The 22,982-nt window shown below is 39.1% G+C and overlaps 1 protein-coding gene across 1 annotated transcript in view; it reads left to right on the top strand.

Annotated features, from left to right (window-relative positions):
• Nucleotides 1-22,982, top strand: part of nr6a1a (nuclear receptor subfamily 6, group A, member 1a) — a gene marked incomplete at its 3' end in the record, with an annotated part of 139,762 nt that overhangs the window by 7,778 nt on the left and 109,002 nt on the right. The gene's annotated exons all lie outside the window — the stretch shown is intronic.

Below are 22,982 nucleotides of genomic sequence, written 5' to 3'. Positions count from 1 at the left end.
TCCAGCAGAGGGCGTCCTGCCACTGCGAGCAACACACTGTTCCTCGGTTAACACATATATGTGCAGAGATGAATGTCTGTGGTTGCCGTACTTGTAGTTACTGAAGTTGCTGAGGTGAATGCAATCCAATGAATGTCTTTGAACACAGTTGCTCTGTCGGAAACCAAAGGCAGCAGAATTGTTTCAAGAACTATATATGTATGTATGTATATATGATCTAAAAACAGTTCTCTGTTGAAATGTAATCATATATGGCAAAAGTACGATAGTTTCAGTTACTCCATCAGAGGTAGTTTTTGTTCTTCCAGTCGTCGAACCACACCAGGATTGTGAGATATAATTGCGTGTCCAGCATCATATCAGACAGAATGTACGAAAGCATTTGATGTGAGCGACGCCTGTGTAACCCGAGGTCAGCATGATCCAGCTCTCAGAAGAACCGGCTCCGTCAGACACTTCACATATAGAACCTTCTGAGACTTCCATCATGGAATCATTGTAGGAATTTAGTTTTAATTAATTGTGTTTTAATAATTTTTTTATTTTAATTAAATATTATGAATTAACTCGTAAACGTACTTTGTCACTAGAAAAAATTGAAATAACCCGTTAAACATGAAAGTATTATGCAATCTTTTGAGACGTTTCTTCTTATATAGAACCTTTTTGGCATGAAGTGTTCTTTAAAACTGAGTCGAGAACCCTAGAGTTCTATATAGAACCGTATGCGCCAGAGAGACATCTGTGCTTGAACTGTGTTTATTTCTATGGCATCGCGTGTCAAAGAGTATAAGCAGCTGGTGAAGTGGATTCACTTACTGTAGAGTTAAGGAAAGTTATCATGAGCATTGTAATGTTTGTCATAGCAAATGTCAGTAGACCGGGAAGATTTCATAAATCTGTAAGATCTTACAAACCGGAAGAGAGAACATGAGTAGGGCTGAAAGGGGCGGAGCTACGGAAGCTCTATAGAACATTATTGAACATAAGAGTGACTTTAGCTGTGTCTGAAACCGCTCACTCGTTCACTCATTCACTAATCCCTACATAGTGAATGGCAGTTGAGTGCACTACATCAGCAAAGAGTGAACGAAAATGAGTGAGCGAATTCGGACGCTGACATAATTATCACGCGCCAGAGAGCTCGGACAATTTCGTCATAAACATTACCTACCCATCTTTAATATTTCCTTTTTTGGCTGTATGAATTGTATGTAACAATTGTATGTATGTATTTTTCACGTTTATTGCGTTATTTGATAAAAAAAAGATAATAAAAACACTTGCTTATCATATTTATTTACTTTTTACATTTATATGTGAAAATAAAAGAGAACAAAACACTACACAGCACATTTGTTTATTCAAATATAGATATAACGGTATATATATAAATAAATAACCAGGCGTCTGGTCTTATAAATGATTGTTTTCTATCTCGCGTGCGCCGTTGCCATGGTGACATTTTTGTTTATTTTTCATTCGCGCTCTATCGCCTTATCGTGTTGGATTGTGGGAAATAGTGTCTCAGCAAGTGTACATCGGATGTACACTCGAATTCAGAGAGGATTGTGGGTAAAAGTAGTGAACGAATGTAGGGAATGATGTCGTTCACTCAGAATTCGGACACCACTACAAAATGGCCGACACCCTAAATAGTGCACTATATAGTGGATAGGGAGCGATTTCAGACACAGCTTTTGTGTTGAATTCCAGGATTGTGTATTTTTGAACTCTGACCTTTGTGATCATGTTTCTGGCTCCATGAATATTAATACAATCTACTTACTGTCCAGTCATGCTACTTGGATTAATATTTTTCATAAAGTTTTGCTTGGTTGTTTCTATATGTAAATTTTAATTTTAATTCTGAAATCACTGTGATTTGAACATGATGATGAACATGATATGATTTATTTGTAACGTTGTCCTTTACATTTGAGTTTACATATTCATTCAAATGACAAAGTTTTGGTTGAATGTTTTGTATGTTAGAAGAAGCCAGTTTTTATATATATATATATATATAGTGACATCGCCATCTGCTGGCCTGGCTGCAGAATACAAATCTCTCTCTCTCTCTCTCTCTCTCTCTCTCTCTCTCTCTCTCTCTCTCTCTCTCTCTCTCTCTCTCTCTCTCTCTCTCTCTCTCTCTCTCTCTCTCTCTCTCTCCATCTCTCTCTCTCTCTCTCTCTCTCTCTCCATCTCTCTCCATCTCCATCTCTCTCTCTCTCTCTCTCCATCTCTCTCTCTCTCTCTCTCTCCATCTCTCTCTCCATCTGTTTGTCTGTCCGCTGTAAGAGGGAAAGGTCATTTTCAGTTCAGCTGTTGCTGACCTCAGTGTGAACGCTTCCCATAAACCTCTGGGAAACTGTGGAGGGACGGAGGCGTCAGCAACACGAGAGACAGGACTCTAGAGTCGCTCTCACTGATGATGCAGAATGAACGTGAGTTTAACTAGTGTTACTATAGCGAGTTATAATCAGATCACTGTGCATTAAGAAAGTAAATCGTGTCAGTTTGATGTTCACCTTAAGATTTGTAACGCATTAATATTACGTCTAAAACCACCTCTAAAAAGATGCCAAAACTCTGATCTGTCCGTTTCATCACTGATTAACTCACACAGCCTCAAACTTTCTGCAGTTTCTGAGAGTTGTGGGTTTGCCGGCATTCACCGGTCCTCCGGGAACAAAGTCGTGTTTACAAGTTCCCAGGCTTTTACAGTAAGTGCTTCCGAGGAAAAGTGTGTGTTGTTGCGTTTGCCACAGTTAGTCCTGGGCTAAAAATATAAATCAATCAATGGCTTACCTAATGGTGAGCTTCGCATCCGCATCCGCATGCAGTTCAGGTCAAAAAGATGGAAATATTCTGAATGTTGAACCTTTTCTCGGCCGGTTTATGAGAATGTGAACAATGTGCAGCAAAATAACACTTTGAAATAGATCATTACTTTTCTGTTTTGGACCAGTGACGTATTAGAGTGTCAACAATAATAGAATAACCAAACAGTTCTTTTACAAATTTACTTTAAAATCATTAAAAAATGTAGTTTAAACTCGTCAGCATGTCGTTCATGTTGGTTTGACTGAAAAAATGTAAAAAAAAGTACAGTTAAAACCAACTAAAATGACAGCTGTGATTGGCTGAAATGCACTGTAAAAAATACACTAACAAGATTGTATGGCATATTGGTGTTTGTATATTTTACAACTTATAGCCATATGTTTCATTTAGTGATGTAATGTTCATATAAAGCCACATAATGCAGTAAACACCGTAGTGCACATTACTGATTACAAAAATGAGAAGAAACAAAACTATTCAAATCTAATCATACCTGTACGTGTTGTCACGTAGGGACTTCTGGGAAATGTCCTTTTACAGTTTTTGCACTGTAAATTATACGGTAATTCATAGTTTGTACTTACAAAAAATCTAATTATTTTACAGTAAAATTACATATAAATCTATGTTAAACCATTTACAGTATTTTCAGCATATATGGTAAGGTAACTCACAGTTAACCAATTAACCCTCTGGTGTTGCTCGAGTGGTGTTATTTTATTTTAATGAAACTAATATGCTATATTTTAATTTGATGACGCTTTTTTATTTAATATTTTGTATTTTTAGGGGATTTTATGGTACTAAATGATATTTCTGCAAGAGTTATGATCCATTTATTGCCTGTTAACCACTTTTTGAGCATAGACCTGAAAATGAAACTGTTGTAAATCGGAGCACAGAATGAAGTTTGGTCTCTCTTTAAAGACGACACTTGGCAGATTATTGCTGAAGTGGAAAACGAAAAAAAAAAGTTATAGAAGTTTGTTTATTATTATTATGAAAAATGTATAATGTATATATATAAATTTTCCATGAAATATATTCTTTCCAAAAATGTTTTTACTATAATGTTTAATGTTTTTGTTCGGGTGCAGTACCAAACGCTTCCACTAGAGGAAATTCGCTGCCCATTCATTTCCAATGCATTGCAATGACTGCGAACAATGCAAGTGTGACTAGTTTCATCAGGACCATTTAAGCTTTTCGAATGATGTCCATGATTTTTGTGTGTTCATACACAATAAGTGCCAAAACCGTTACCAAATTTCGTACCATTCCGATGGAGTAAAAAATGTGAAAAAAGCAAACCGTAAAATTTCTCGGACCGAATGGCACCAGAGAATCAGGGAAGAATAAGGTTATTTTCCTGTAAAAAAAATTACAAACATTTTTATAGTTTATGCATTGCTCTGAAAAAAAGTCATTTATAAGAAAGTTTCAATTTAATGGCTCAATTGAATTAAAGCATCACATAAAAGGTAATGAGAAGTCTAATAATGCTCTGCGATATATTATCAAGCTTGTGTAGAGAAAGACTTGCTGCAAGATAACCTGGACTGGTGACATTTAGTATTTTTGGACAAAGTTGCAGTTTACAATATGGATATACTGACATCTAAATCAGTATTTGTATGGACAGCATAAGAAACATTGTTTTTTTTTTAATGAATCCTTTATATTTATAACTATATTTGTATATTTACACTTTATTATTATTATTATTATTATATAAGAATCAAGAATTATATAGATCGTTTTGAGCACCTAAACTTGGCCTCCTCTCCACAATATAACGAACATAATGCACAGTGATAATAACTGTAATTACTGTACTATATTCCGATATCCGTCAGGCCCGGATTAGGGAAGCGCTGTGTAAAGTGATGCTTTAGTCACTGCACATCCCCCTTCATTCTGGCGGGTCTATAATCCAAATCCAGTTGCAAAATAAATAGTCAGTTTGACCCTGTGTGTGTGTGAGAGTGTGTGTGTGTGTTGTGCAGGGTAAGTTCAGCATTAGTTTCAGTGCTAATAGAGTTGTGTAGGGCCTTAACCCCGAATAAAGAAACGCACTGCCCTTAATCTGAGCAACCTGTCAACTACCCCATCCATCCCTCTGGTTTCCATGGATACTCCAGCTCCCCGTCCAATCCCCAGTGTGTGTGGCTGGCGTGACCAATGGGATTATTGGGAAAGGGGGCCAGTCAGCGCGCGGGGTGTGTGTCAAAGCCGCGGAGGCATCGGGTGTTTTTGTGTGGATTTGTGGAGCGGGTCGCTGTCGGGATGATGTGTCTGACACAAGGGTTGTGTTGTGTGACCTGTGCATGATAAGAAACACACACACACACACACACACACGCACTCACTCAGACACTCTCACGCACACATAAACAAACAAACACTCAGACACACACTCCACACAAACGCACAAGCACACGCACACGCACACGCACACACACACACACACACACACACACACACACACACACACACACACACACACACACACACACACACACACACACTCTCTCTCACAGTCACACACACACTTTCACTCACTCTGCAAGTACTGCATACACTTTTTTCATTTCTCATTTTATATATATACTGTATATATACACTTTTTAACTCATTATATAAATATTATATATTACTTATTTTAGAATTATTTTGAATAAATTTTTATATTAGTTTGTTTTAATTTGTATTATTTAAAATAAATGCTATATACTTGTTATACCTTTTTTGATCAGTTTTAATTAACTTAATGAAAATGAGAAATGTTGCCCTGGCAAAAAGCTTAAATAAAATGGTAAAAAAAAAAATATATATATATATATAAATTTTTTTTTTTTACATTTTTTTATTGGAGTTCAAATAAATTGAATGTCAAGGTTTTTATGGTTTTAGTTTTATCTGACTATAGTAATCTTGAGAGAGCCTACGTATTTATTTGTTTTATACCAAGATAAATTATAAATGTTAGAATTTACAATTGTAAAAAATGTATGTTGATATGCAACGATTACCTTTTAAAGATGCTAACCACCTGCATCTCTCTCGTTCTAAATGCATGGGCATCTGCCTATAACTGTGAGCAGTTTGCAACAGTGGCGACACATCTTGCTCCACTGTCCCCTGTACAGTAAAGACAGCAGGTGAGTGTGTGTGTGTGTGTGTCAGCAGAGGGCAGTGCAGAGCTCCTCATGTGCCCTCAGTGAACTCACACACACAGATGCAGACAGCTGGCTCCAGTCCAACACATGCTTCTCTGCTGTCCTCACATAACACATACCTTCCCTCTCTCTCCCCTCACACACACACATACACACACACACACACACACACATACGCCGCTGCTTTCTTTACCCGTTAAACTTGTGTGAGAGAGGGAGTGTAGTGGTATCTCTGCATATAGACACGTCACACTGAATGGTTTAAAACCAGCCAGTGGATTTTCTAGAAATATTAGCAGTTTGTATTTAAAAAAAATGCAAGAAAACTTTAACTAAAGTGATAAAAAGAGGAGAGTTTAATGTGTCCTCGAAGAGTTTGCTTAAATTTTTAGTAACTTTTGTTTAGTAGGAGATATCAAGTAGATAATTTTTTTCTGTTCACTGCCACCTAGTGGAATTAAAGGAAACGTTCTAAAAATTAATACAAATAAAATAAAAATCAAATTCTGACTTTTTATTTGTTTATCTTAAAATTGTGAAAAAATACAATAAAATATATGCAATATTCCACCACTGTGTTAAAATTGAGAGGGTTTTCTGTAAAATAAGACATTTTTATCAATTTACTCCAATGTAGGGCGTTCTTATGTTCAGAAATGCCTAATTCTCACAAAAAAAATCTAAAATATGCACAAGAGCTGATGTGGTTAAAGAAAGGATAATGATGTCATTATTGCAGCTTTTATTTAGCATATATACATGAGGAAATAAAGTCTTTTTAATAATACATTGTCAACCAAAATCGATAGGGAAAATTCTAGCTTTTATTTGCATGTATTTCGTTTTTAATCAAAATGTACATATTTACTAATAGCCTACAGCAAGTTGTTGTAAACATAAAGGTGATTAAACGGGTCTGAAATGTCATTTATTTATTATGTTTTTAATATTGTGCGTTTAGGTGCTCGACATAATCTAGCCTATATATTAATAAAATGTAAATATACAAATATAGTTATAAATATAAAGGATTTATAAATCTGTCACAGTTGGTTTCAGAAACGAAGAGTAGCCGAGGCAGGATCTAATCACAGCAGTCACTTTATTTAACAATTCAAACTAAATAAGAAACACACAGGAGAATAAAGGCAGGCGGGAGAAACACAACCGACCGAAAATAAACGAGAACGAACCAAGAACAACTCAAACCGAGGGCTATAAATACACAGAAACCAAACAGCTAAACAAGAAGCAGGTGAAACCAATCAATTAAACAATGAGTCGCTATGACAACAGATGAGAACCTTTTGACATTACTGGCCTTGTTTCACTTCGTAAGCTAGCAGAACAGTTGACGGTTTGTTGTGTACGGTGTTCTCTTCTCTTCATGCTTGATGCACTGTTGTCTTGTGGCGTCTGACTGCCGGATTGCTTCCCGGTCATCCAGAAGTGGGTCAGACTGTTCTCCTGTCTCTTCATGTAGCATCAGCGCGCGCAGCGAGGGAGAACTAGCGGCGTAACTAGCGTGAGTCACGGATTTATGCGACAGATCTGCATTTCCTATCCCGCCGTGTGATTATCTCATTAACCCATATCATACTCGAGTTATTGGAAACAGAAGCCCAATTTGTAATTACACTAAACAGATTTTCATGCTTGAAATGCATGCTTCAACCGTTCGGTTTACATAAAACGCTAAATAAATTTGACGGTTATGCTGATTATCTGTAGTTCACATCCATATTCAGTGATCTGGACTGCAAATTCACATTTAACGGAATCGTTGACCCTGAAACTTAAAATTGTCATAATTTATGAACCCATAAGACTTTCTTCCAGAAACACAAGAGATGTTTTTCCATACGGTTACAATGAATGCCTATAAAAGCTTTGAAATGGACACAAAAGTGCAATAAAAGTATTATAAAGGGGGTCGTTGTGTGCAGTGGTCTTCTGAAGCCATATGAAAGATTTGAGAAACTGAAATTTAAGTTGTTACCCATGTGTTCTTAATTCTATTGAATGTGCACTTGAATTGTACTTCAGTCTTTTTAAATAAATTAAAAAAATTAAATAAAATTACTTGCCGATAATATAATAGACTTAATATTAACACTTAAGTGTACTTCATGACAAGTGCACTTTGTAATGGTGTTTAAAGTACATTTTAAATCATTGTTTTAATAAACTTTTGTCATCTTATTTGGATGTGTTGACTAACATGTAAAGTACTTGTATTATAATTTTAACTGTAGTGTGTTGTTTAATATTACATTTAAAGCATAAAAAGATGTACTTAAGTGGGTCCTTTTTCAAATACATTTTCATTCCGAATGCAATTAATATACAATTAAGTGTCTGAAAAGTAGAGGGTAGAGACGTACTAATGCTACAATGTACCAACGTTAATAAATGTTTCCTTTGAATTTGAATATGATATATTGAATATGATTTTTCTTCTCACCGACTCACTGGAAGGGAAGATTATCAGTGAATAACAAATTAAAACGTGGTCATTCGTTTTCCCTTATGATTTAAGTTCACTTAAGTTCAGAATATTTCTAAAGCTAATGCTTTTTCGTCCTGTTTTAAAGCTTCGGTGCCCATTCGTTATAATTGCATGGAAAAGACTGACCATCACAGTCTGAATATGTTCCACAAAAGAAAGTCACAAGGGTGAATTTGTGGATCACTTTAACTATTGCTAAGTGAGTTTTCTGCAGCAAAAGCCCAATTTAGGGTGCAAGAAATGCGAGGCCAAGACTGTGGTCAGACTCTCTCTCTCTCTCTGTGGGTTTTAATGCTATTATAGTCCTGTGAGTCAGGTCTCTCTCAGTCACAGTTCGGTCTGGTCACCATAGTAAAATCTCCATATGGGCCGCAGCCGTACTCCTCCTTCACCTCAGACACTTTCCACTGTAAAAGACAAATAGAGAAGAGAAAGAGCGAGACCGGGGAGGAGAAGAAAAAATAAAACAAAAGCTTGGTTTAGGCTGGCTGGAAAATGTCAATGTGTTAGAAATTTCCCAGCACGTAAAGCAAACTAAACAGGGCAATTACGTCGGGATTGTTTCCAGATGATTCAATCTCTCTTCCTGCTGAAAAAGCGGGAAACCAGCTTTTTAAGAAGCGAGCGCGCTGATGGATTCTCTCGCCGCTCGCGTGGGAAGGTCAGAGATGAGTGTGAAAAAGGTGTTGCTTTGCTCCTCAGTGGGAACTGTTGTTGGCTACGTTTATATATTTATTTTGCAGGAGTGGGTTTTCGCGATCTATTTCAGGCCAGATCTATTTTAGCCCGATGGACCGTATTTAGAGGTCAGCCAAAACCGGACAATAGTGCTGTTTAGGACACAGAATACACTGAGAACGTTGTTGCATGTGTTTTGAATCGGTCTTGTGTTTGGTTGCAGACAAAGTCAGTGTCTTTAACCGTCATCCTTCCCTCGCACTTTGTAACACATCTTTCCCTCGCGGGTCAAAATGACCTGAAGCCCCTAAAATTATACTTTTTTAAATTTTTGTTTTTTTGTTTTTTTTGTTCAGAAAGCTTATTTTATTTCATGTTGATAATATTTTTTCTATTTTTTAATGCAATTTTTTTTGGAGATTTTATTTTATTTACCTTTAAATTACTAGATTTGATCAATAAATAATAAATTCATAGTAATTTAAGCACATTCCTCACATTCTTTCAACTTAAATTCAAAATAACTCACAATTTCATGCATAACCCTTTTAATTCAGCTCAAAATATCTTACATTGGGTGTCTTTGCCGACCTCTTGTGCAAAATAAAAAAATTAAAATAATATATATATATAACATGATATTTCATGACTCTAGCTTCTAGATGGCCTTATAGCTCTCTATGGAGGAACGAGGTGTTCCGCTGGGTCCTAAAGTCAGTTCTTCAGCATTCAGATACACATGTAGACATTCTAAAATATTTTTTTGGTAAAGTTTTAGCATTTTTAGTTAGAATTTTGAGCATTTTTTACGTTTTTCTATGTGTACTGAAGCATTCCTCGCATTCCATTCATTCCTAAGGGGGTCAAATTGACCCGCGAGTGAAAGATTTGTTACTTTTTTTAATTTATTGTATTCGTGGTTCAAGTGCGACAAAAGTCCTAGGGTCTTGGATCCCGCTGATGAACACTCAATTTAAAAAAAAGAAAAGAGTTTTGAGTCAAAATAACCCGAGGGAAGCATGAGGAGTCCTTTACAAAAACAGCAGGTTTGTGCGCACGTTAAGCCGTGCTGCTCATTCTGGAAAAGCACATTTGAATCTGGCTCGCAACATTTCCGGATCCTGATATTTATTCTCTTAGATCTTGGGAAGATTCTTGAAGAAAGGAACTTATTCAGAATAAACTAATGTGAGGCTTGCTTGCTAGACGTTTGTGGTGGTTGCCAGGGTGTTCCTATGTGATTGTTAATGATTTTAAGCACTAGGTATGCGATTGCCATGGTTTAGGGCATAGTTGGGCAACTCTGGCTCTCGAGATCCACTTTTTCTGCAACCCTGATCAAACTCCCTGCCTGGATCTGTCTAGGGCTGTGTTCACAATAACCCCATATACCCTCATTCACTATTCCCTACAATTCTGCATTAATATAGTCCACTTGAAGGAGTGAATGAAAACAAGAGAGTGAATTCGGACACTGAAAACTATACCTGCTTTTGTATAGTTTGTGCTTGCCGATTAATAGTCATTTGAAACTTAGCAAACTGGCAACTCCCTTAGAAATGTAAAGATTTATGACACTAGCATGTATAAACCTTAATTAAACAATTTAATAATCAGTTAAAAAGGAATGTATACCTGTATGATATTACGCTGTACCCACATTGGACCAGCGGTTTGGAAAATGGATGGATTATGGGTAATCTCTAGCGGTTGTTATTCTCTTCGGTTGTGCACTTGTTATTGCAGTGTATTGTGGGATTGAATGAGTGCACTTCATAACGTCCACTATGGTTTCGGACACCACTACAAACGGCTGTTCCCTCAAATAGTGCCCTGTTTAAGGGTTTAGGGATTTGGGACACAGCCTAGTAATCCTGAAGCCTTGATTAGCTTGTTCAGATGTGTTTGATTAGGGTTGAAGCTTAACTCTGCAGGAAAGTGGATCTTGATGGCCAGAGTTACCCACCCCTTAACGTTTGTATCACTTCATTTATCCATTTTCACAACGTTCCAGACCAGAGTATGTCAGAGTCCCTTTAAGACCAGTCATTTCACTCGGCGGCCATCTTTGAAACGCCTCTCGGACATCCATCTCTCCTTTCTCTTTGAATGGGGAAACATAAAATTCTCCAAAACCGTTCGCCAAGCTTCCGATTAAATTCCATATTTAAAATCCGCAATGAAATCTGACAACTGTCTCAGAAGTTTAGTTTCTAAACGCTCAATTCATAACAGAAAACTCAATTTTTGTCAATGACTACGTTTACATGCAGCCAATATCCGGGTTATGGTCGGGTTAGGGTCACTATTTGGGTTTCTGAAACATTCGGAATAACCCGTTTACATGCGTGAGCAGAGAGAGTTACTCCTGTATACAAGGAATTTGTAATCAGTTGGGAATATCCCGATGTAAACGGCGACGCACGGTTAGCGTCTGGACGTACGGACAACCTTAAGACGCAATATGCGTCATTTCCGATTCTTCTTCCTGTATCCAAAGACAACAACAACAGCAGCAGCACGCGGATAATGAATAGTTCGGGGCAGATAGCGATCGCATTTGTTTGCGCTTTCCTCCTCGCTCCAAAAGTGTGTTGCTATGCTGCGTCTCGCCATGTTAACCTCTACTTCTTGTTTACTTCCGGTATACTGCACGCGGGTTTCTGTATGCGCCGTCTCTACTCAAAAGACCAAGATTCCTTGCGAATAGAACATGCACAGTACACAAATCAATGTTCCTTTTGATGGGGATATGCCGATACGCGTTTACATGACCAAATATTCGGGTTAGAAAAGGGGTACCCCAGGGGTAATATCCGGGTTTTTAAAAACCGGGATATGAGCATATCCGGGTTTTTGCCGGTGTTTACATGGCCGTGCGCGACCGGGTTATTGCTAATATCCCGGTTTTGAACGGGTTATTGGCTGCATGTAAACGTAGTCAATGACGTTTACACACTGACTCCGAAACTTTTCCGAAAAAAATTCGGATCGGGTTTGATTTTCTGCGTTTCTCGCGATTCGGAGCCAATACGAAACAAACGCATACGAACTGTTTTCTTTATTCTGCCATATTGAGCGTTGCACTTTTCCCCAATCAAAACAATACGAGTGTCTTGTGTTATTCTATAGTCTTTGAGTATGTTGAGTGGTGCAGAGTCTGAGTGAAACCGGGAGCATATTTGTGGGATTTTGCCCAAGGCAAGGCTTTTGGAAAACTGGAGCATCTGTGTTTGCTTGGAGCGATCCTGAAGCACTGGCTTCTTGTCCACCGCTGAAACTCAACCGTGCTGATATTCAATACACTAGCACTGTTGTTTGTCTAATATTGCTTAAAGTCTAGAATTGCATATCTTTTATCTCTGATGAATAGTGTCGATTGATTGTGTGGTGTGCTTACCCGACCCCTTCTGCTGTCCCGATAACACCGTGCAAATGACTCTTCCCAGGCTTTCTTCCACTGCTCCTGAAGCGAGCAAGTTTCTGACTGAGGTTCTTGCACCGCAGTTTGCATTCATTGATCAGTGAGTTGTGTCCATTGGAAACCCACCGACAGCAATGAATGTTTATCGCAGTCATTAGTGGGCTAATACACCCATACTTCTCTTTCCAGAAGCTTCATTTGCGTTGTGTTTTTTTTTGGCCACCCTCAGGGTACAGTCAACGGTCAATGGTTTATTTTAGAAGCTCAAAACTCACCGACAGCGTTGAATGTTCACCAAGGGACCAGAAAATCTTGTAGGACAATGAATGTTTTAGTGTGGATTTACCTCCTTAGAAGCACCAGATGCGCTTTGGTGAAGAGTTTTGCGTTGGAATGGAATTAAAGGCAACATGTAATAGAGAAACAAAAGAAACAAGATATTCAACAGCATCAAAAAAAAAAAAAAGAAATGGATTGGATAAAAAAATTATGTTGCCTTTAAAGACCTCATGATATATATATATATATATATATATATATATATATATATTTTAGCTATTAGCTTGAAGGGCATCTATATGCTAGTTCACTCCTAAAAGTATAAAAAAAAAAAAAAAAAGATGACTCATCCTGCACTGCACAGATTTTTGTCCAATCAAATGCTCTTTAGAATGAGAATGCCCCGCCCCCTAATACACGCCTGCAACTGACTAGCAAGTTAAACATTTAATAGTATTAACGTCTCGCCCCAAACATCCTGGAAGTCATTAAAAATATGTCAGCACATGACAAAAAACTGCTTTCATCACACACACAAAAAAATCTGAATACTAGAATAAGGAAAACACATCACAGCATGAGATTTAATACAACTGTGAGGTTAAAAACCCACTAAACCTGAGTGATGTGTCTCTCTCTCTCTCTCTCTCTCTCTCTCTCTCTCTCTCTCTCTCTCTCTCTCTCTCTCTCTCTCTCTCTCTCTCTCTCTCTCTCTCTCTCTCTCTCGTTCTCTTTACCCTGATCTGAACCCCAGTCTGTGTTTCCTGAGCTCTTTGAGGCAGGCATGCATTATTAATACACGCTCCCATTTGACTGCTGCTTCAAACTACGCAACCAATCCCGACGACTTTTAAACGCACTATATGCCCCCCCCCCCCCCACACACACACACACACACTCTTCTGGCACATGAATCAAGAGGGCTAAGGATGTTGAGGGATTTAAAAAATCCCTGATTAGAATATCATGCGAGGTTTGACAAAGAAAGGAGAGGAAAGGTTCTTTTGGAAGCAGTTTTTGTAATGATGGGCATGAGACGTCACCAGCGTTATGGCACTAGTGAAGAAAGAAATGTTGGTAACACTTTACAATAAGGTTCATTAGTTGAATTTGGTTACAGTATTTATTAATCTTTGTCAATGTTAGTTAATACAAATCTAGCTGTTCATTGTTTGTTCATGTTAGTTCACGGTCCATTAACTAATGTTAAAATATACAACCTTTGATTTTAATAACGTGTTAGTAAATTTTAACATTTTAACTAAGATGCTGATGAAGTTTTGTTCAGTCTTAGTTCATGCTAACTATGGTTCTTAACTAATGTTAACTAATGAACCTTATTAGGAAAATGACTGAAAGTGCATCTATTGAAATCGTTGGCGTTATTCTTCTTCTTCTTCTGTATGGCAGCCCATAGAACCGCTTGCGGGAAAGTTATGAAATTTGGCACACTGATAGAGGACAGTCTGAACTGTCACCGTAGCAAATTTGGAGTCTCTAACTCAATCCCTCTAGCGCCACCAACTGTCCAAAGTTTCACTCATGTTTATGCTAATAACTTTTGAACCATAAGGGCTGGAACCAGAATTCTCAGGATGATTCGATTGCTTCATATGACGTCATTTCCCGTCATATCGTGCTTTGTCCATCTACTCTTTAAACAGTATTGTGGTAAAAAGATCTTTCTTTCCATGTTTGCAATTCTTTGCCACTGCCTACAATGTGCTGGATCCTTCACTGGAAACTAAAAGTAAAAGTCACTTGCTCCCGCTAAACATTCACTCATTAATTATGCAGCCCAAGCTGTGTTAATGAATACAACTGAGATATTGACTTCAAATAGATCTTCACTGAAACCAAGAGCTCTAGCGTTGGGTTATTGCACCTGGTTTCAGCTAAGTGGAACGGTTTAACGGCTGGTGGCCTACGTGTGTGTGTGTGTGTGTGTGTGTGTGTGTGTGTGTGTGTGTGTGTGTGAGCAGGTGAAACCCTCAACCTCGCTGAACCCCAGAGCAGACTCAGTTATCACCTTTCACACACACCTGCTGACACCAGCAATGAACACACGACCAATGGACTGCTTGCACGCGTGAGTGAGCGAATGTCTCAAAGTCTCTCTGTCTCCTATTAAAAAAGCAAACACATTAACACGCTTACAGCGTCAGACTGAAGTGCCCTCATTCTACGTTTGGCGCTATCGCTCTGTTCCAATAACCAGATCCAGGCCATGAAACATCTGGTTTGTAAAGCGGCGAATGGGAATGGGAACGGGAATGGGAATGGGAATGGGAACTTCCCCTTCTCTCAGAGTTTCTCAGGCTGTTCTTCCGGTCTCCCGCTGCTAGATGTGTGTGTGTGTGAGCAGGGGAAAATAGACCTCAGGAACCTTCTTCTACTTTTACAAGAGTGTAGGAGTGCTGGAAATGACCAATTTCACACCACTGCCGCATTCACTTGAGCAGATATGCCCTGAGACTGCTGTCGGCGCAGCTAAAGATGTCTCCTCTTTGTGGCTTTGAACTGGGGAGCCACTGATAGAGACGTTTTAGATGATACTGATTGTCGAAAAAATACATTTAAAAAAAGTACATATACAGTAGTCAACATTTTCGAAGTGGATCAAAACAGCGAATCAAAGTTGTCCTAAGACAAGAATGGGTATTGTTCAAAATTCATGTATAACTTTGATGAGATGTTTTGATCCACTTCAAATGTTGACCAATGTATTTATAACCAATGTGATCGCAGATAAAATACAGATATATATCTATATCCCTTTATCCATCTTTAGAAAAATAAGTCACTGTTTGGATTTAAAAAGCCCAATGCTTAAGAGTCTATGACTGGATCATTATTGCAGTGATTATTATGTTTCTAGCATGTTATATGTTTGGCAACAGTTCTTCTAACCCTAACTGATGGAGTGTGTAGCTTTAACAACCATGTAGGAAGACTCATCATCTAGGAAGACAATGTCAAGATTCGTCCGGCTCGGACTGTGGAAGAATGAGCTTGAAGAATCACTTTCACACATGAATTGTCCTTAAACTCATTGAGAGTGTTTGGGTTGTGCTGGAGGAGACTTTACAGAGTGCTGGACTCTTGCTTTATCAATACTTAAGATCTGGACCAAAAACTGATGCACCTATTGATGGAAATAAATATTTATAGTGGAAAATAAATAGTGATGTTATTTTCCATCAAGAGGAACATCAATTTTGCAACATGATAGAAACATATTAATCACTGCAATAATGATCTAGTTATAGACTCTTAATTTGCTTATGTAAATCCAAACGGTGACTTGATATATATATATATATATATATATATATATATATATATATATATATATATATATATATATATATATATATATATATATATAACTAATTTAATTATAGAAAATAAAATGTACACAGTTTGTTAATTTAAATGAATACCAAATTTACACAATAAAGTTCACGATTCACTAAATTATTTGAAAATATGTAACTGGCATTTGTTAGATTGATTTCAATAAAATTAGAATAGAAATAAGAATAAAATCTGCCTAATCATACAGATTCCAGTAATTAAAAAGAGAAAGTTGGTCACCTACTAACTCATTTCTGCTCTACATTTAGGCAAAAGCACCAATTGTCATTTTTCTTCTAGCTCAGAATATTTATATCTATAATATCTCCCCTCTATAATAATTTTATATTAAGTTTTTCTTGTACTCATGCCAAACAGAACTGCAAAAATGATGTAACTGGTTTCCAAAAAAACACACAAAAAAAACATCTATGCATATTAAATGAATAGTTACTCATCTTTTAGTCTCATGCCGTTCCAAACCTCTGGTCACGTACATCATGCTAAACTTCTTTTAGAACAGATGATGTCATACAGGGTGACATCATGAGTAAAGGATGGCAGAGTTTTCAATTAGAGTGAACTAATAACCCTTTAAACCGGAATACATCAAAAACCAGAGATGACACTTCAGCCTTAAAATGAAACGTAACCGGACGTTTAAATCGAACACAACTAACCCTGCTGTGCAAAGAACCAAGAGCATTTGATCACTCTTTCCATCCTTCTCATCACCATCCATCCATTCATCCTCATCTCTCTCTTTCTTTGGGAGTTCAAAGACGGTCTCTCCTCTCTTTTAAACCCCCCGCCCGTATCTCTCCTCTCTTTCATAGCCCGCTGGTCGAGCCCTCATTAGAATGGTGAGCTGCTGAATATGTATGGGGAGGAGAGGAGGGATTGTGGATTAAGGGAATGAAAGAGGAGGCTGTCGGGTCTCTGATGTTGGCCGTGACATTTCCATGATGGCGTCTGTCTGCTCCCGTCATTGTTCGGGGTCGGAGCCGAACGACTTTCACTCCTCCATCGGCGCATCTCTTCGTCCGTCAAACTCACGGCCGTTCTGCAGAAAACACACACAGAGACAGAGAGAGAGAGAGAGAGACTTAGACACTGACCTATTTATTGCAAGTGTCAAAAAACAGACACCTTTGAAATGAGGAATGCACCGAAAAAGGCTGTACTGATATTCCTCAAACATTCGGCTTTCTCCTGAACCTTTAATATTTAACATAAACATTAACCTCAGTATTAACCTAAATATAACGTTTAGTTCAGAACATCCGAATTTATGTATATCATTTCAGCCTTATTTCTTCTAAGAAAAGAGATAAAAGTTTAAACATTTCCCGTTGACGTACAGAACGTTCATAGAATGTTTAGAATGTAACGCATCATCGCATCATTTGCATACGGAATGTGACTGGTCGTCTTTTTCGTAGCTTTGGCGAACTGTATTACGCTTGGCACTTTTTGCATCTATTTGCATACTGAATTGTGATTGGTCTTGCTATCTGTACATAAAACCTAAAGCGATACTTTTGCTGTTTCTTTCAGGAAATGCACATATGATTTCTTTTCGTACTTTAGTGACACTATCTTATTGATTTCAGCTTACATTTTTCACGCTTTTCAATCAAAACTCTTTTTTTTTTCCCATTCATACTTCTTATTTGAAGTTTAATAAAGCGTAAAATAACCTTGATGAGGTGATACGCCGTTAAATTAGTGTTTGCCCAAAGATGTGCGGAGCCAAATAAAAGCTTCACACACACACACGATTTGGATGTTTAATCCGGGTTTAATCTGTTCCATAGACGCCACGCTGCCACAGTGTTTGCTTCAAACTGAAGCTAATCTCCATCGCTCGCGTCCGATTGCTCTTTATCACCACACACACACACACTCGTCTCACTAATGCGCCTGTGGAAAAGAGTAAAATTGATACGCTCAAGCCGTGGGGCAATAACGCGTACTAAACGTTGATGTATCCCTTTGTAAGAGTGAGCGAGTTACTGTGTTTCCACATCACCGTTTGTGTCAATAATGATCTCTCGGCTAGAAGTGGGTTATCAAATGACGTCGATCAAACATGAAAGCGCGCTCAGACTTGCGTTCTAGTGAAAGGCCTCTGGTCACCCGGCTCAAGTCGTTTGCATACATTACTTTTGCACGCACACCTCGATAAACGCGACTTTGCTAATGAGGCTCTCGTAAAGTACTTAAGTTAAGCGTTTCCTCTGCGTTTGGAGTTTAGAGGAAAGATGCTGACGACGACTGTGGGTTGATCTTAAAGAAATCAGGAGGCTTCTCCATTCACATTTCAAAGAGCGACTAAAGCTCAGTGGATTAGAGCGAGCGAGCGGCTTGACGGGCCACCGCTCCGACTCTCTTCCCTTTGTGCCGGTTAAGAGCATTATCACACACACTCCCCTTCTCCTGCTGGCATCTTCACTCCCGGCTCCACTGTTTCATCTCGTCTACACACACACACACACACACACACACACACACACACTCTTCTGCGAGTGTGAGGTGTGCCGGTAATGCGTTATGGAGAAACTTCAGTCCCGGCTGTCCTTATCTACAGCTGATGCTGCACTCTTCCACAACTCAATCCCTTCCCTAGTCTTACTCTGAATCACTCGTCTTTTATACATGGATTTGATCTACTTGATGTACACAATCACAGTCAACAAACTAGGTGCCGTTTTTTTACCGTTGTTATTGATTTTTAGAAGCAGAGATGCAGTTAGCGCGATAACTGGCACTATTTTTCCCATAATTGAGACTGATTTGAGACACTTCTATCCATTTCTTTTGTCTTTTCTCATTGTAGTAAAGCTGTAGCACTGACAAAATACAAAATACCTGGATAAAATGTTTTACTTCGACCCCAATAACCCTTTTAAGAGATAGTCGGCCCACTTTATTTCCTCTAAAGAATGGCTTTGCGTTACTGTTTTTGGCCTTACAATACGAGACATTTTCCCAAAATATCTTCATACATCACTTGTCTTTTCTAAATGGATTTGATCTACTTGATGTACACAAAGAAACAGTCAACAAACTAGGTGCCATTTTTTTTACTGTTTTTATTGATTTTAGAAGCAGACTGGCACTATTTTTCCCGTGATTTGAGACACTTCTATCCATTTCTTTTGTCTTTTCTCATTGTAGTAAACCTGTAGCACTGACAAAATACAAAATACCTGGATAAAATGTTTCACTTTGACTCAATAACCCTTTTAAGGTATAGTCGGTCCACTTTGTTTCTTCTAAAGAATGGCTTTGCGTTACTGTTTTTGCCCTTACAATACGAGACATTTTTCCAGAATATCTTCTTTTGTTGTTCCACAGAAGAAACGTTTGCATCCGTAACGGTCTCGATGCCATAACATCTGCGTGTTTAGATTTCCAGACAATCCCAGTTTGTGTGTATTTCATTAATCTCAGCTCAGACCACTTTGGCGTAAAAGAGGATCGTCGCACTGAACAACAAAAACCATTCTTGTCTTCTGAAGGGAAGCCTGAGCACTGTTCCTCACTTCAGACAGGGCCGAACAGGTATTTCTTTACGACTTCACACGCTTGTGTAGGACCGTGCTGTGAGAAGACCGTAAACTACTGAAGGATTACACGACTTATACGGCCACCGAAACAGCGCGTAGATGATGGTGAACTCGTAATTTCACCTCCAGCGCGACGTAACGACGTAACACTTGAAAGAGCGACGCAATCTCTGCCGTATTTACAGCCAGGGTCTGAAATTAACACCCGCCGACACACCAAATGCGAGTTAAATCAACTGTGGCGGGTAACGTTGTCAGATCACGAGCCAATTTGGCGTGTTGCTTATTATATTTACTCGCTTTGCTGGGGAAGTTCGTGCAAATCCTCAACTCGTGACTCATCATGATATATTAAATACGGCGTATTGCGCAGAATCTGCTCATATCTGGCTTACTTGAACACACGCGTCACTGCGCAACAAATAACGGCACGCTTGCTCATTTGCATTGAAGCAAAAGCGAAGATTGAAAAGCTTTTGTTTAACAGAAAAGACATTATTTTTCCAACATCCTGCATTTTTTAATGATCGTTGTACTGTATTGATCTGTCCACCTGAAACACATTTTTGGTGACGAGGATGAAATGGGAAGGGAGGAGACGAGGAGACGCTGGCTGACAGGATTTTGTTTGAATAAGAAATGAATGTATGAAATCCAGATGTTATAATATAGCTGTGACGTAGTTAATCTCGTTTATTTCTCTTTCTTTTTTGTGGCTAGGAGAAGTTCTGAATGGCCGGTAACTTAAAAAATTCGCCAAATTGGCCGGTGAGTGCGAAAAGTTAATTTCAAACCCCATGTCGTTTCTGCGAGCGCACGTTTTTCTCACGTTCGCCCGGAGAAGTGGAACGTCGAACAGATGTGTGTTAAACCGGGTCCTGTAATCTGCAGGTCGACTGAAGCACAATAGGCTGGTGTGTTAATCAGTGGGACGGACAGGATTCCTGCGGATGGATTAGGCCGTCGTATTAGAAGCGGGAATGAAAAAGCGTTTTTGGTTGTTGTTTATGTGTGTGTGTGTGTGTGTGTGCATTACTGAGACACTTTTACAGCATGTTGCTCTGGTCGAGTCGTTGGTCGGTGGGTCTGATTAGGAAACTCTTCCTGCCATCAAAGACTTCCATATCCTGTCCCACACACTCCCATCCCCCCGACTGTCTGATAATCTCACGCACAGAGTGTGTGTGTGTGTGTGTGTGTGCGAGAGCTTCGTATCGGCTGGCTGGAGACTGAATCCTTTTTTCCCCCCAAGCGTGGGTCTCTTCTTAATTCAAAGAACGTCAAGCGCTGATATGATCTTTGACGGGATCCGTCATATAGTCTGCGTATGAATGAGTGGTGTGTGTGTTTGTGTTTGTTTCTGCCTGTAACTGAACAAGTCTCTACATGTTGGGTAATTCAAAGCGTCTGCCATAAACATTGTCTGTATCCTGAGCAGGACATTCTTGGACATAAACACGTTTTATTGCGACAGACTGGATCCTCTGTAGATTAAAATCACGCCGGTGCTGCTGGTTTCTGTGATTATCCAGGAATAAATATCTTCAGACATTTGCTCGTTTAACTAGTTTGTGGTGTTTTAAAGGACTAGTGATGTGATAATGCGCCAGAAGAAGTCTTTATGGATTAAGACCTTTGGACAAAAGCATTGTGTGAACAGGATTTTAAAGTAAAACACTTTCTGTTTTCGATAGCTTTTAATCAGCGACAATTTCATTATAAATGTGTTGCCTACGTGATGCTTTTTTTCTCTTCTTTTTCCTGTGTGACATTGTAAAGCACATTGGTCAACTTGTGTTGTTTTAATTGTGCCGTGTAAATTAAGTTGCTGTTTCTATTTGCTCGTTTAACTAGTTTGTGATGTTTTAAGGACTCAATAATGCGCCAGAAGAAGTCTTTATGGATTAAGACCTTTGGACAAAAGCATTGTGTGAAGGGGAAAAAAAATACGTAGACAGCATTTGCTGTCACTCAATACATTCCAACCCTTGTGACCCACACGCACACGCACACACACTCCCACGCTCACACGCACAAAGAAAAAACACAAATTATGACTCCTTGTCATAATTACAGACCGTTTCCCTCCCTCTAGTTTTAGCAGTTAAAGTGAACTCACTGCACCCTTTTTTCGCCTCGCGTCCCACAACTAACCACAACACTGAGAAAACGAGGCATCAAACTCTTCGTATTTCGAGAGCAAGAGTCTGGTGACCTCTAACCCTTCAGGGGCCCCTCGATCGCCCCGTGTTTCTCTCTCTCTCTCTCTCCCAGCAAACGCCTGACCCCGGGTCTGGATGAAGCTTGACCTAGTCTGTCTGGAGGGGGTCGGACGCTTTTGTCTCGATTTCTTCCTTTAACCCCCACCTCACACACGCACACGCACGCACACACACACCTCACTCGGGACACATCGCACCGTCCACACGCACCGTCCCGCGACTCTCCAACTGTGAATCCTGTTCATTCCCAAACCTCTCTGGTGTGTTTCCCAGCGGTTATAGTGGAACTAATAGGGATCATCACGGTTTGTCTCTCAGACGGCCGTCTGGACGCGGGAGCTTTGCGTGTGAAAAGCATAAGCCCTCATTCAGAACTCAGATAACAGAAAAGCAAACAACGGTGGAATGCACTGAATGAACTCTGCCAGAGTGAAAGCGCACGGCGCGTCACACTCGAAACGACTTTTGAGCCACAACAAAGGGACAGAACTGAGAAAAAAGAAGAGGTTGGGAAGTGAAATAAGCTTGAAGTACTTACCACTCACTGTAAGGTCATCAGAGCCCAGCTCACAGTTTCCAGAACGCCGATTTTATCAAAAAATGTGACCAAAAATGATTTTTTTCTTATCAAAAAGTAGCCTCCAAAATCTCCAGTCCTCCAGAATGAGTTAACTTCCAGAATAATCAGTCTTTCTTGCATACATTTTTCTCCCTCTCATACTTCATTTGCTCCCGAAACCCACACACAAGCACACGCAGTCGGTCACAAAGCAAACTGTAGGTACACAGAGTCTTCAGCCGGTTCCACACACGCACACACACACACACATACACACTCACAGCCTTGTCTCAGGCTGCTGGAATGGGCTATATATGACTCGCTTGATGGACAGAGGCACATTCTGTCAGGTGACA

This window comes from Rutilus rutilus, assembly GCF_951802725.1.
Source record: "Rutilus rutilus genome assembly, chromosome: 19".
Classification (NCBI taxonomy): domain Eukaryota; kingdom Metazoa; phylum Chordata; class Actinopteri; order Cypriniformes; family Leuciscidae; genus Rutilus; species Rutilus rutilus.
Note: the sequence above shows the minus strand (reverse complement) of the source record. Positions and strands in the feature narration are given on the sequence as shown.